This window comes from Lepidochelys olivacea, assembly GCF_965140295.1.
Source record: "Lepidochelys olivacea isolate rLepOli2 genome assembly, chromosome: 3".
In the NCBI taxonomy this organism is placed as follows: domain Eukaryota; kingdom Metazoa; phylum Chordata; order Testudines; family Cheloniidae; genus Lepidochelys; species Lepidochelys olivacea.
The window spans coordinates 88816744-88832649 of record NC_140413.1 but is presented as its reverse complement, the minus strand read 5'-3'; the positions used below and the strand labels follow the sequence as shown (position 1 = coordinate 88832649).

Sequence of the window (15906 nt, the reverse complement as noted above, 5' to 3'; positions counted from 1 at the left end):
CCAGCACTCCGGACCCTCAGCTACCACCATCACCTGGGAACCCCGACTGGTTCAAGCTTCACAGAGTGGTAAGAATCCAACTCTCTCTTTCTCTCTAGGTATAACTTTCTAACCCTGAGTTGGGTGATCAGGTATAGTTTTCTAAACCTGACTTTTGTAATCAAATTTAAGCTAGATTTAATATTGTAACTCTTTTTTGTTTGCATCTCCTTTTATGGTTATTACCTGGCAATAAATAAGTCTTATGGTTAAGCCGGTTGCTTCCCTCCCTCCCTTTCTCTTATGTTTTTGGCTTCCCCATTTGCTCTGCAGCAATGCTCCTGTTACCTGTACCGCCCAAAAATCCTGTGGGGTTTGCTCATCAAGTGGGTTTTGACCAGAACAATTGTAACGTGAAAGTGGGGATCAGGACGTGCTGAACCTGTAGCATAGGAGGGTGGCAGCTTGGAGGTGCTGCTCAACGCAGCCTGTTCACGCATACTCTATTCTGGTGCAGTGCCCATGGCATATGAGGGTGTCAGCTGGGAAGTGCTATTTGACCCAGCCTGCTGAGTTCAAGGGCATATAAGGGTGACAGCTTGGGAGTGCTGATTGACCCGGTCTGCTCAGACATGCTCTGTTAGAGTGTGTGTGTGTTCATGGGGGGAGGGATAGCTCAGTGGTTTGAGCATTGGCCTGCTAAACCCAGGGTTGTGAGTTCAATCCTTGAGGGGGGCATTTAGGGATCTGGGGCAAAAATTGGGGATTGGTTCTGCTTTCAGCAGGGGGTTGGACTAGATGATCTCCTGAGGTCCCTTCCAACCCTGATATTCTATGATTTGATTCTGAGGCTGGAGGAACCCAGCCCTGGGGAACCTAGGTCCTGCAGGATAGCTCCATTGGGAGGAGAACTTGCAGAAGGGAGAAGTAGAGCTCCGTATGAAAACACAAGTGACACAAGCGGTACATTGATAGAATTACAGATTTCCTCCCCCGGAAGAATAACCCTAATAAGTGAGTACCCCCAAAGTAATGGGCAAATCTGGTAACGCTCCCCCATGATCAATGTTCTTCCTCATATTTCTTTTCTCATGTTTTACTTAAATGCAATCCTGAGGGCCATGTAAGGGAAGAAGACTATTCACATATCTGTAGCATCCACTGAGCAGTGGGAGGGGTTTGGCAGCACATGGCTACACCTGAGAAAAGTGCCTCTCTTAGGATTTGATCAAATATTCCAGTCTGCAGTCAGAAAAGACTCCACATGTCTCCACTGAGAGGGATGGAATTTGCCCTTTAGAATACAGACCTTCTAAGATGACATGACAACCATGTTTGGATGGAGACATAATTATCTCAAGTGACTGCTCCTATAACACAAAGCAACTAAACAAAATAAAGGAAGTTTATAGTGTTTCCATATTTGCTTTTAAAAGACATAACTTCCACCTGTATCCCTATCAATGATTTTCCTTAAGTACAGACACTAATTTGCTACTGTTGTGTTGCGTGCTGCACTTCTACTACTGATTATTCTTATTTATTCAGGGGGAAAAAAATCTTTGAAGTATATGCATAATATTCTATGTGCGCCATATAAAGGATATGGAAAAAAAAGAAAGGTAGTGAGGGGAAAAATAGATGTTCTATTTGCATATTTTAATTAGCAAAACGTTTTCTACCACACTGGGCTTCATTTCATTTCTGTGTATAAACAGAACTACAAATAAAACTGATAACATAAATATATGTTTTAGTGCTGAATATTAAATTAGTTAAAAGGTTTGATGTAAAGTATGAATTTTTCATATACTATCATTCACCTTTGTTGAATATATTATCATATCGGACAAGCAATATTTTTAATCCCTGGGAAACAGTGCAAACTACTAGCATCATTTGTTCAATAAAAATACACTGTACTCCTTCCTTATTGCTTGTATTGTTAAAGGCTTCTCTTAATCTGTTATGAGTGGATTTTAGTAAAAAAGAAAAGAAAATGACGTCTTTAAAATATAAGAATTTGATTGTGTGCTATTGTTGCCTGCTAACAATGAGCTAAAGAGATTAATGGATCATAGATTTGGCAAACAGCCACATTTTCTCCTGCTCAATACATTTAACAACATAATTTTGTTTAACTTTTATCATTGAAGGAGTTGTTGGTAAATAGAAGTTGGATTTTTATACAGGTTTTTCCCCCAGAAATCCTGCAGCTTTTTCAGTCATTCATGGTGAACATTTGAGTCCCATAGTTTGATGGGTGAGGAATGAAAAATAGCAGGCTCCTGATTCACTTGTGTGCAGCGCCTTGTGTAGTCTTACACTTTGGTGTAAAGTGGATATAAATTATTATAAATCTGAATGGTAGCAGGCTCTTTTGTTGTTTGTTTATCATTCTTCATACTCTGGGACTTATGTCACTATGAATAGCAAATATATATGCATTGTAGCAGATTGGTAGCATTTTACACCTGCTTTGTACTAAGAAAAGGAGTAGTTGTGGCACCTTGGAGACTAACCAATTTATTTGAGCATGAGCGCTGTAGCTCAGGAAAGCTCATGCTCAAATAAATTGGTTAGTCGCTAAGGTGGCACAAGTCCTCCTTTTCTTTTTGTGAATACAGACTAACACGGCTGTTACTCTGAAACCTGCCACTTTGTACTGGTGCAAATAACTATACAAGTAAAGGCCCAAGAAGAATCAGGCCCTCAGTTGGTATTTTCTGCTACTTGAGATACTTTGGGCCCAATCCTTTTCTCAGTGGAGTGATTGGCCACCAGCCTGCTCACAGATGTATGAACCAGTTCATACCTTCATGAGACCACTTTCCAACTTCTCATTTGCAATTATCCAGTTTACCCTAGTTCCCTTCACCTTCCCTCAATGACGAAAAACCAAAAGGTATACCTTCAGAGACAATAGTTGAAACTCCTAAATGCTGTAGTAGTTTAAAAAAAAAAAAAAAAAAAAAAGCTCAGTACTTCCATCCCAAACTCGCATTCAAAAGCCCCCCCCCCCCCCCAATCTCAAGGGTAGGACAGTTTTAGAGCAGATCATCTGGAGAAAACTCCAGTTAGACAAGGTGTAGCTGCCTCTCTTCAGCCTGGTATGCCCGCTGGGGAACACTAGTGAGACTCTATAATAGGACCGGCAGCAGCAGTCGAGCTTAAAATGCAAATCAACAAGGAAACAACTTGACGGTGGCTATTTTTCCCTCTCCTGCGAACGGGGGTGTCTGGGGTTTTAAATCATTCCCCCTAGCCTGGGGAAAATATTTTAATGGGGCAGGAAGTAAACCATGGCACCTAACTCCTGAGCCCATCATTGGGAAGAAGGTGAGCTGAGGGTGGGCGGTGCAGGCATCAAATCAGGTATGGCAAAGCTGTCTCGGCGATGCTGCCGCTTCCTTACGCTGCAGTGGAAATATCCGGCAACAGTTCACAGAAGCAAGCAGCAGCGCCCCGGCCGCTCCTTCCCCGCCTGCCGAGCCGCGCTCCCCTCCCCGCTCGGGTCCCCTAGGGCATGCTTGCACCCTCGCCGGGGTGCCCAGTGCGTGGCTGAGGCAGGCCCGGGCCCCTCGGAGCAGCGGCCGGGTCGCGCCTGTGTGTCTGCGCGGGGGCCACCCGCGCTGCGCTTCCCAGCCTGCGCGGCTGTGACCTCCGGGGGGCGGGGGCTGCTCCGTGCGCCGGGCCCAGAGACTCGCGCGCCCAGCTGGGCACATCCACGGGCGGCGGCAGCTGCGGGGCGCCCCTCACTGGCCGGGGGGAGGAGGAGGTAGAGGGGGCGCTGCGGGAGAGCCGCCGGGTCTCCCTCACAGCCACGGAGGCTGGACCTCCTCTGCCACGCCGGCCTCCCGCCGCAGCCGGGGAAGGCAGGGGAGTGGGGCTCTTCAGCCGGGGGAGCGAGCGAGAGAGTTTGTGTGAGGCTGGGGGGCTGCATCTCCTGCGGCTGCTGCCGCCGCTCCCGGGCACAGGGGACGGGCAGTGCAGGGACTGGGGCTGCTGCCGCCGCCGCTGTGCCCGCGCCGCGGGCGCGCGCCCTGCTGCACCTGGCCCCAGCCTCTCTGGGGTGTGCAGAAAACGCGTCCTGAACTCCGCGTCTCTCCCCGCGCCCCCGCCCCGTCTCCAGCAGTGCGTGTGAGTGTCTCTCTCCCACACGCCGCAGATCCACTCGCTCCCGGGGTCTCCCGCGCGGGGCTGAGCCCTGGCTGCTGAACGGCGAAACCCGACCCGCTGCCCCCCGCCGGCTTCTCAGGGTGCCCGGTAAGTGGTGGTGACGAGCAGGAAGCCTGCCCCTGCCAGCATCTGCTGGGCTAAGCGCTTGCGGTGCCCGGGCTTACCGCACGCGCGGCCAGGCGGGGGGCGAGAGGAAGCGGCTGAGGTGATGCTGAGGTGAAGCTTTAGAGAAGGACTTTCCCGCGGCTGGGCTGGATCTCTCGGACATCGCGCCGGGTACCGCAGGAGGGTTCTCCTGTGTGTTGCTGGGGCTCCTGCTGTGTGGGGGTTGTGCATGTCTTTGGGGGGCACTTTGGGGGTTCTGTGGGCGTGCCGTGTGGGGGCTTCCCTGTCTTGTTCTGGGTACAGTGGGGGCATTGTGAGAGTTGGCCGGGGTGCAGTTTTTCGGAGGGGTTGGTTCTCTGCATTGCTCTGGTACAGTTGTAGGGGGTCTGCGTTGCTGCAGACTGTGTGCCTTGCTCTGGGTACAGTTGTGGGATTGGTTCCGTGCCCTGCTGAAGGGTTTCTGTGCATTGCTCTGCTGGGTACCATTGGTTCTGTGCCTTACTGGGGATAAGGCTGGAGCTGGGCACGGGGCTCTGTGTTGCCGAGGGCAGGTTGGAGTTGCTGTAAGGAATTAGCCCATATCTGGCTGCCAGAGGCTTGTGGTTTATACTGTTACTGTTAGAGTGACCCCTATATTAGTAGTGATGCGATTCAGAGCTGTAGAAGGGGAGTGAGAGGGTCTGTTCTCCCGCCAGCCAATGTAACCTGCGGTGGGAGAGGCTCCGCTCCTGGGGTAGGTGGCATCGCGCCTCCTGTCGCCTGGGTCCCAGCGTGGGTCTTCCCCACTCCCACCACAGGCAATTCAGCCCTTACCCAAGGAAGCCGCCTATGGAGTTCATCAACTACTATCCTTTCTTCCTGCCAGCCCATATCTCTCCATTATGTGCTTCGTAGCGGGTTCTGGCTGCAAAATATTGTTCCCGTAAGGGAGCTTTAATATTTGCAAAATGGTTGATATCAAATTAGTGCCTGGCTGCACCCAACTAGAGGTTTGTGCCTGGTGACTCCTCTCAGATCGCTGGTACCTCCGGCTGTCAGATGTCAGACTCTCTAGAGCAAGGGGGCTGTTTGTTCCTTCCCACGAGTCAGGCAAAGCAGTGGGAAACAGATAAAGCTGGTGATTGCTGGAGACTTTTAAATAGATTTTTGCTACACGATTTCAATATTTCTCCTGGTTTTAGAAGCAGCACCATGAGGAGCATATCTTGTCTCCGTTTATTTGAAATACTGGGTCTGATCTTGCTCCCATTCAAGTCAATGGCAAAACTCCCATTGACTTCAGTGAAAGAAGGGTAGGGCTCGTGCTGAATACTGTTCAAAGGAAAAGAATAAGAGAGCATGCTGAAAGAGGTACAGTAGCAGAGATTAGTGAAAGAAGTTCATTCTAAGAAGATAAGAATAGCTGTTACCAAAGGGATGTTTAGCTGCATTGTGTCAGAATTATCTTGCAGATTTCCATTCGGACATAGAAGAAAAATCTAAATGATTGTCTTCTCTTCAAATGTTTGCTAACAAAAGGGAGACTGAGTCACTTCATACACAGACTTCCACAAAATATCCAGGGGGTCAGAATGTTCTGTTTTTTTTTTTTTTTCTAGTGCTCTACTTTCCCCTTCCCCTGCCCCTCCCCTACTATAAAGTTGTTAACCAGAGAGGGGCCGGATCCAAAGCCCACTTAGCTCAGTGCAAAGCCTCCCATTGACTTCAATAGCCTATGGATCAGACCCTAAGAGTAAGCAGTGGGAACAGGAGATTAACAAGAGAAATGTAATATCCACAAGGAAAGGTGTTGCATAATATTCAGTTCTTGAACAGTTCCCCCTTCTCCTTGGGGGAACGTAGTACATGTTGTATACTTTTTATTTCTTCTTCCATTTTTAAGAACTCCTGAATAACATATACACAAACAAGAATGCATCTTAATAATTAAAATGAACATGATATAGATTACAAAGCATATTTTATGCAAAAAAGTAGTAGATGGAAGTTTTAGTTCATAGAATGTTGTCTGCATAGTGGAGTATCAGGGTTAGAAGCAGTTCAATATAGTAATGGGACCCCAAATCTTTAATAAACCTTTAAGAAAAAAACCCTCTCATTTGCATACCCTGACCACTTTTTAATCCTCTTCACCTACTCTAAAATGATAGAATGTTATTTGTACTTTATAGATCTATTTGTCAATTCTCATCCAAAAGAATAATTTGTGGAAGCTCTATATATAGTGATCTTATTAACTTTTCTACAAAATGTTAAAAAGAACTCCAAAACACTTAATATCCTTATACAAATATCTAACAACTGTCAGGGTCATTGCCAGTAATCCAAGATGCCTACAGATATATAATTGTTAGAAATAGGATGCTTCATAGCAAAGAATAACCTTTCCATATTTTCTTATAGTTACCCTTTTAATAAAAAAGTCAAGTTCATATATGCTGTATATACAATTCAAGGTACTGGTCCTAGCAATCAGCTTTTTTCTATGCTTTCAGCAGAATTGCTATTAAATTGAATGTGTCCATAATATTTATTTATGGACAGATGTTCCTATTAGAGCTGGGGGGGGGGGGGAGGGCAAGGCTTTAACGTAGATAAATGCTTTTCTTTTTGTCACTTTCTCTTTTCTCTTACAACCTTCACATTATGGGGAGGAGGCTCAGACTTAAATGTCAGACTGCAGTTTTTATCCCTAACTTTACTGTAATATCCTGAATTTAAATTGTTTTAAATCAGGTACTATATATTTGGGGCTCAGTTAGACAGAATTTTGTTGACGTTTTTCTTGTCTTATCTGGTAGTTACTGACAGTCATTGCAATAAGTTATTTTTACTATTTTACTTTTATTTAGATAATGAATATTTTTCCATATTAAAAACTTTGGCCTGATTCTCCCCCCCCCCCCCCAAGCTGCTAAGCAACTGCAGGTCCTGTTGATTTCATCTGGAGTTGTGGATATTCCACAACTCTGAAAACAAGGATATTTATTTGCATAAATCTTAGCATAACCCCTGGTAGGCCATCAGCTATGCTGTGTTATACACCTTTTTAGATTTTGTCCCAATGACTGCTCACATATACATTAAGAAATCCAAGTGATACTTCAAACATTTGTGTATGGTTTCTGAAATTAGAAAGGTGTATACTCGTTGGTATTTTAGGTTTATCCATAAATGAAGCGTGTATGTGATTTTTTGGGGGGGGGCAGGGGTTCCTAGATCAGAGGTTGTAGGGAGTGGGAAAGGAAATTAGTAAATGAAGAATCTACATTTGAACCTCCTTTAGTCACTTTTAACCTTCTTGTCAGTATAATCTGCTGAGGAAAAAGTGTTGCTTGATCCAGATATTACTCTTGTCTAAATTTTTCATTTAGGCTTCTGAAAAAAGTATGTTCCTTTGAAACATATTTATAAAGTCTTGTAATCTTCCAGTTTGTTTATCATATGACTGATACTGACAGATTACTGAGCTCATATAATTAGATTGTAAACATTCTTACCAGGATTCCAGCAAAAAGACCCTTGACTTTCTTCTGACTTCTTGTCATGTTTATATTTTAAAATCAATTGTATGGTGTCATATCCTAATTTGTAGAGCAAATTCTTAGAAATTGAAGAATATCGTTCTTAACTCATAACCCATCAATTTAAGAACAAAAACATTCATGTAGCTCAAATCCATCAAAATATTGTATTCAGGTTATGCATTCTACGTATGGAATATGACATGTAAAACAGATGGTATGTAAAATTATGCATACCATGGCTGGAGAACCACAATATCTAAATTCAGTGCAACAGAACAAGGAAGGACTGTCATATATAACTTGATGTTTTAGTGGCTTGTGTGTACTGGCTTAGCTTTTATTACTGGTTTAATTCATGAATTTTGTTTTCCTTTGTTTAAATCATGACTTTCTAGAGAAAACAATCTCCCTTAGAAATGCATGAGTTTACCACACAATAGAGTCTAGTGGCTAAATAACATGAAAACATACATCAAGGGAAACACTGTTATATCAACTTTGGTCCAAAATGTAAATTATGTAAAGGCAAGCTTTCACAAAATTCAAGATTAATTTGAAACACTCTTGTGTATTTAAACAACAACAACAGCAACATTTTTTTAACCAAATAAACTGCCCCTGCAATTTTGCAACGCAGATAATGTTTACTTGGAATTTTGTTACTCATCCATACTTCGTTAGGTAAACAGTATCTGGCAATGGATGACTTTAATGAAGTCATTTTGGTCTGTGTAAATACTGTGCTAGTACCAAATCCAAGCTTTCTTTCTCAGGCATTGGGAGTTTTGCTTCAGTAAAGACTGCAGGATTTGGCGCTGAATCAAGAGTTTGTAACTATGCAAAGTAGTGCGCATTTTAAAATAAAATAAAATGGTTATAGCAGAAGGACTCACGTTCAGGAAAACACTAAGCCCATACATATCTTTAAGCATGTACTTAAATCCCATTGAAGTCATTGGAACTTAGGCATGTGCTTAATAGCTTTGCTGGATAGCGATGTTTTCCTGAAGCAGGGCCACAAATATTGACAGTGGTTGGGCTATACTATGTAATGACTGCTTGACAAATTTTATTAACTTTTTTTTGGGGGGTGGGGTGGGAAGCACCTTAAAGAAATTCTACTTTATTTTTTTAAGTTGTAAATCTTTTTTTAAAATGTTCAAATGCATTTTTAATTACATAAAAACCATATAGTGATTCTGTAGGGCTGAGACATCTTATGCTCAGACCCAAGTGAATTTTCAAAGATGAAGTATGAAAGAACAAACTTTATAATTAAAGTAACACACGATGAACTCTAGTAATACTAACAGACACCAATATAACATAATACAAAACAATCTTGTCTAAAGCTTATAAGGTTCAGCTATTATTGAATAGGTAAATTAAGGAAAATTGTGACACTTAAACTATTTAATAACCCAGAGAACCTTTAAGATATTTGAGGTGACACACTATGCTTCACATTGCAAAAACGGATAATGTTATCTCACTGGTACCTGTGGTCATGATGCATGTTGATGATAGCAATGGGATGCTTCTTGAGAAGATCTGACTTCCTATGCAGAGGGATTAAAATAACATGTCTGTCATGGTGTGGTATATAACACTCATGTCCAGTCCATTTCTTTTCTGCATGACATCAAGTTTATCCATTCAAGTTGCTGTACTAGTATCTTGTATTATTATGTCTTGAATAATTTTGACTGTGTGCATTTGTTGGAGTCTCCAAAGGACTATCATAAATAAAACTGTTTGTCTTCGTTATAGTAGAGACATTTGGAGACTACCAAGGGATAACTGTAAAAGCAGCAAAGAGTCCTGTGGCACCTTATAGACTAACAGACGTATTGGAGCATAAGCTTTCGTGGGTGAATACCCACTTCGTCAGATGCATGTGCAAGGGATAACTGGATATTACATTTAGGCAAACTTATTTAAAAAAGAAAACTAAATACCAGAAATGATTGGTAAAAGGTCTTTATGACTCAATTTATAAACAATGGGTATATACTCTTGTTTTGAAAAGTCATAAAGGTGATGCCAATACTGGTTTAATCCTGCACAGAAATAACTGTGACATGAGTTGAAGAATAGGGGTTTGTCCTCCAAAGCAGGTGCTTAAACTTGCTCAGCAGGTATATAAGCTTTCTGTACAAGCTGGACCACAATGCCATCCACTCCACTAACTAGATTTGCTACTATGATGATACCTTAAAAAGTGACATGTCTGACAAGTACAGTGGGCTTATCTTCATGGCAATAGCCTTGTACAGCATCCTGGGTCTTTTGCAAATGGGCAGCTTTTGTTTTTTTGGTCTTACTGCTATTATGTTATACATAATAAATAAAAACAGACACCACAGAATTTGTTTAAATAAACAAACCTAAACCATTTACCAGTATTTTTTCACTTGAGACTGATACTGTTTTAATAGAAGTTTACTTAGTTTACAGAACAGGCCACTTTAGTCTACTCTCTTACTCCTGCTTCTGAGAACTAAATTTACAACAGATTTGGGACTGACTGACAAAGGAAAGACAAGCAAAAATGTATCTCTTCAGACAGAGATAAAGTTTGTACTCTTAAGCCTAGATAGGACTATTCATATGTGTAGAATTATGCATTTGCTTAAGTCTTTTCAGGATCAGGGCCTTGTTGGATAGAATTTTGCAGAAACCTCACTGCTTCATTGGATAGATAACACTTTCTGACCATGCATCCGTGACTATACTCTTTTCTTTGGAATTCACAAAACATCAGACCAATACATTGATTTTTGTTTTGTTTGTATTTATTATCAATAAGATCCAGTCTGTGTCTATACCTTGCTCCTGTTGCTTCCTACATTACAACTAAGATCCATCTTTCCTCTCCATCCACACAACTAAAACTCGCGTCCTGTGTCTCAACTACTGCAACCTCCTCCTCTCTGGCTCTGACAAATCCCATCTTGTCCCACTGAATCCATCCAAAAAGTTGCGGCAAGGATCCTTTTTACTAGCTCATCACTTGACCCATGTCACCCCTCTCTTTGTGTCCCTCCATCGTCTCCTTTTTGCCATTGCATCAAACAAACTCCTTGTCTTCATTTTCAAGGCATTTTCAGAGTCTATCCCCATCCTACCTATCCTCTCTAAAACATTTAATTGACATGTCAGCAATGCCAAACTTTATTGCCCACAGTATGTAGTAAACTTTCAAACAATCATCTTCATTCTTTGTTCCATGTTGCCCATTATGGAGTACCCCCACAAACATGTGCAAAGCCACCTCCTTCATTCTACTTAAAATTCTCCTCTGCCATGATGCCTACAACATCCTGACAATGGTTCGGCAGTTGCTTTTCTGAGACCCCCTGATTATTACCCTGGCAAGTATGACCTTACTGTTTCCTTGTGCTCCCTGGGTCTGTTTGTTCTTTCCACCAGGTGTGTCTGATTTTATGCCCAGATGATAAGATCATTCAGGAAAGAATCATTTATGTGTTTATACAGCACAGTGGGGCTCTGGTTCATGATTAAATCCCCTAGACACTAATGTAATAGTAACATTTAATAATGTTAATAATAACATTCACAGTACAGTCTAGAATAGAGAGAAAGGCAAGATGAAATGGTTACCTTAAATATCTATATATACATTTCTGAACTAATTATTTTTCAGTTGTGTTGAATGTATACCACACAGAAGTGATGGTGAAATCCTGCCCCCCTTAAGTCAATGGGAATTTAGCCACTAACATTAATGGAGCCAGGATTTCATACTCCTTTAGGAATTACATAGAGGGGGAGAAGATTGGTGACCTAGCAAACTCAGCTTTGGAGGTAGATCTTTGCTTAGGAATCAACACTGCAGAAGGTTTGGAGAAAGGAGTGTGGGAGAAGGAAACAAAGGAGGTGCTGATGCTAGCAACACTGGGAGACCGAGGGCGAGTGGCACATGATTTATGTAGGTAAATTCTACTGGGCCTCAAAGGTCAGACCAAAAATTTAAAAAATGATAATGATGGGAAGCCAATCGAGCTATTTAAAGAGCATTTGATATTGTTTGACTACCAAGGAAGATAACTTTGGCTGTTACACTCTGGATTAGCACGAATGGGGTTTGGGGAAGGATTTTGATTGAGGGTTTGGGAAGACTTGAAGTTGAATAGTTGAGATGGCAAATAAAAAGGGTATGGACAAGAGTTTTTGCTTCCAGGACAAAAGAAGGCTTCATGGGGATTGGGAGGGGCTTGGTTTTTTGTTTTGTTTTGTTAATCGTGTAGAAAAGAAGTGAAAAGGTTTAGTGATGGCCAGATATGTGGCAAGAATGAGAGGAAGGAGTCAAACATGATTCTGAGATTGTAAACCTGAGAGATGCAGAAGATTAAATGAATCTGATACTTTTTTACTAACAAATGAACTTCCTTATACTGATGTTAATCCATGGGACACAAATCAAAAGGCAAAATGAATATCAATTGTCTTGTCTTTGTTTTGTTGTTGTTATTGTTTTTAAAGCAACACTAAGAACAGCTAAGATTATAGTTAGGAGCTTTGCTACTACAGCATAAACAAAAAAACTTCTGTCTATATAAAAATGAGAATAAGCAGGATGAAATAAGTGTAACAGATCAATAAAACAATACAAAAATGATCTAAAATGCTTCTACTGTTAAGTAAACAACAAATCTGATGCATTGCTGGAATGAATGCTTAAAAGTAAAAAGTTAGAAGGGACAATTCAGTGGATTAAAAATCCTGATGGACACTAATTAATACAGATTATATTTTTAAAGGTGTTTTTTTTTTGTATCAAAATCTAAAATGGTTTCTGCTTTGACCCCCTTCTAAGTTCCCTGTCACTAGTAGGGATCTGCTGAATGTCAGACAGGAAAAACAATGAAGATAAAGGAAGATATGATAGCACAATAAATTTACTATAAATGTTTCCTGAAGGTAAAACAAAACAGCAGGGCTCAGTGATTGACTGGAAGGCAATTGACTGGATCGAGTGGATCCTTTCTTTGGCAAGATTTCAGAAATGGAATTTATAGGGAATCATTGCCAGGCATTCTCATCTATGTGCTGCTATATAATTATAAAGCGTAGTATAAAATGGGGTGGTAAACATTTTCTACCACTTAATTTCATATTCATGCCTGTAGCAAAAGGATTGATATCCAGTGCAAAATTAGATTTGTAATTAATACTCTACATTTCCATCTATCCAGACAATAAACATGCTTTTATTTATACTGTAGGCAGAAGCATGCAGTCCAGAATTATGATTCAAAATCTAATTTCAAAGCAAATATTAAAATACCTGCTTTTGTGAACTTTTCAAATTATTCTGAAAGAAAAAAGTCTTTGTGGCTTTCAAATATTGCAAAGACTTTACACATAGGCAGAAGAGACTTTGAGTGAAAACCTGCCTCATTGAAGTCAGTGGCAAAACTCCCATTGACTTCAGTGGGGCCAGATAACTGTTGTAATAAACTGTACATAGCAGGTGACATCACTAGCACACATTTAAAAACTATTAATTATGCTACTTCTTCTCCAAGGGAGGAATTCACTCACTGGCATGAAGTGCAACTGTCCAGGCTCCATGTGGGTGGAGTGCAGAGTGCTTGGGCAGATGAAATCTGCTCTACCTCCAAGTCTGGATCAGAATGTGGGGCTGCTGTTTAAACCGAAACAGCTGTTATTCCAGCCCCGTCTCCATAACCACTGCATAGTTGTTCGGGCACTAGATCCATGTAAATATCACTCAGCAGCTCCTTCCCTTGCCTTTCTTCAGTCTGCATTATTGTCTTCCCTGCTTGCTGCTTTGATGCCCGTGCAGAGACCCATTATATAGGTGTGTCTGCACTCTTCCTGCTATCCACTTGCACAGCTTGGTACAGAGGGACAGAAAAAGGTGAATTTCATCTTTTTATTGATGAGTCAAGTAGGACTGAACAAAAAATGATATCTTTGAAAAAATTCAAGACAACATTTCATTGAATTTTGTTTTCTGGTGAAACAAAGCAAAACTTAAAAAATAAATTGTTTTCATTTCCCCCTTTTATTTTCTGTACCCCCTTTTCTAAACTGGGAGAAAAATCCAATGAGGAAAAAATGGAATATTTTTGTTTTTCTCATGACAAACATTTAGTTTACTTGAAAAACTGCAGTTTTGAATTAAACAAATTTTCCATATATTTTAGGTGGCTTTTTGAAATAAAAATAGTCTTTCGAAAAACTTTTAACCAGATATAATGGCATGCCTTAAAGCTGAACAGGAATTGTTAACTAAACATTTTTTTGTTGGAAAGTGCTGGTTGTCAAAACCAAAACTGTTCCCTTGTTGAAAATTTTTGCCATATCCTCTTTGAGTGGTGTGTTGTTGTTGTTGCTGTTTTTTAACAAAATGTTGTTTTTGTTCAAAACAACTTTAAATTTAAAATTAATGTATAGTAAAATATATGAATGTTTAATTTTAAAGTTATGAAAACAAAATGTTACAAGTTAACTTGATCTAAATTATTTTTTTCAGATTATCAATCCGTAAACATTTGAGATAAACTTTTTGTCTCTATTCAGGACGGGAAAATTGTCATGGGATGGGGAAGATGTTTCCTGCTAAGCTCTACTAAGCACCTAGTGACAGAGCATATGAGCTCTTCCAAATTCCTTCCTGAGGTGTAATTTTATCCTAAATCTTCCTCCATAACAGAAAGGAAGAAGTGGATGCTTGGGCTCCACACAACAGCTGGGGAAAGAGGAATAACTAAATGATCCCTCTAGGTTGCTTTTTGGCTGGATATGAGTTGATTAATCCTTTCACTTGGCTCTGTTTCTGACCAACTTTCAAAGCCAGAGGTGAGTGGACTTCTTAGTGCTAAACTGGATTTAATCTATGGGAAGGCAAGACCTGACGCTAAATAGTAATTGGAAGGTAGCTTGAATGGAGCCAGGGTAACTTACTTTTCCAGCAGTATAAAATGTAATATTTGTTCTTTGTTTGTCTCTGTCCTTAGGGTGCACCAATAAGAGCTGTCTATGAACTAGACATCTTGCCTTCTGGATTCTGTTACCCAAAACCCAAAAGGCATGGCATATGCCCCACAATCCGTGCATTGGATCAATATGGAAAGTTAAGAATCGAGTTATAATAATATTCCAAATATGCTGGAAAACTGTAACTGGCCAGTCATTGCTGGTGACTCTAGCCATTGGGGGTAAAATCCGCAAGAAAGAGGACCTGCAGGAATTGTTTTCTTATTTCAACAAATAATCATAGCTTAATCTGTGCCCTGATTCTAAAGCCTGGTCTGCACTGAAGTTTTGTACTGGTATAAATATATTGATTAGGGATGTGATTTTTTTTAAACCAATATACCAATAAAACCCATTACAGTGGATGCAGTTCTACTAGTGTAAAGGTGCTGTATACTAAAATTGCTTATTCTGCTTCTAATACAGGATTAAGTGTTACCTGTATAAGCACTTTCATAATGTTGTAACTGGATCCACACACTCATTGTGGGGTAGTACTACTATAACTATACTGCTGCCATTAAAGCAGTACAACTTTTGTGGGTAGACCAGCCCTAATTGTATGAAACCGAACAGCATTCTGAAAACATGAGCTATTAATAGAGGATTGCTGATGAAGATATACAAAAACAGTAGTCATTTCTTGCCCATGTTTCAATACCTACAGTTATGTTGCTCAGTGAATGCTACAAAGGTCAGTTTGTACTCAATGTTAAAATCCTATTTACAAGTTCATTTTCAAGGGTTTATAAATAATTGAGATCTGTATTAAAATAAAGGGCATGAGTTCCAATATCTGTGCTCAGACAGAATGCAAACGTGTACATACATAATCTTATATGGTGAAATGTATTTTGACACACATGGCACTGAACATGTCAGGATTTTGTCTTAGTTCATACTCCTGCAAACTTTCCAGGTACATAAATCCCCACTGAGATTATTAGAAATTCAGCTTTTATAAGGTTTGCAGAATGGACTCATAATGGGAATATACATAACACTGGGCTGATAGAAAAGGAGTACTTGTGGCACCTTAGAGACTAACCAATTTATTAGAGCATAAGCTTTCGTGAGCTACAGCTCA

At 40.8% G+C, this 15906-nt stretch overlaps 1 protein-coding gene across 7 annotated transcripts in view; it reads left to right on the top strand.

Annotated features, from left to right (window-relative positions):
• The first annotated feature begins 3185 nt into the window (after window positions 1–3185).
• Window positions 3186–15906, top strand: part of HS3ST5 (heparan sulfate-glucosamine 3-sulfotransferase 5) — a 265381-nt gene continuing 252660 nt past the window's right edge. For 4 of the 7 annotated variants that reach the window (XM_084623588.1, XM_084623587.1, XM_084623582.1 and 1 more), the window contains exon 1: window positions 3785–4245. The gene's annotated coding sequence lies outside the window, so the exon portion shown is untranslated. The other 3 variants (XM_084623585.1, XM_084623584.1, XM_084623586.1) reach the window with 3 other exon arrangements.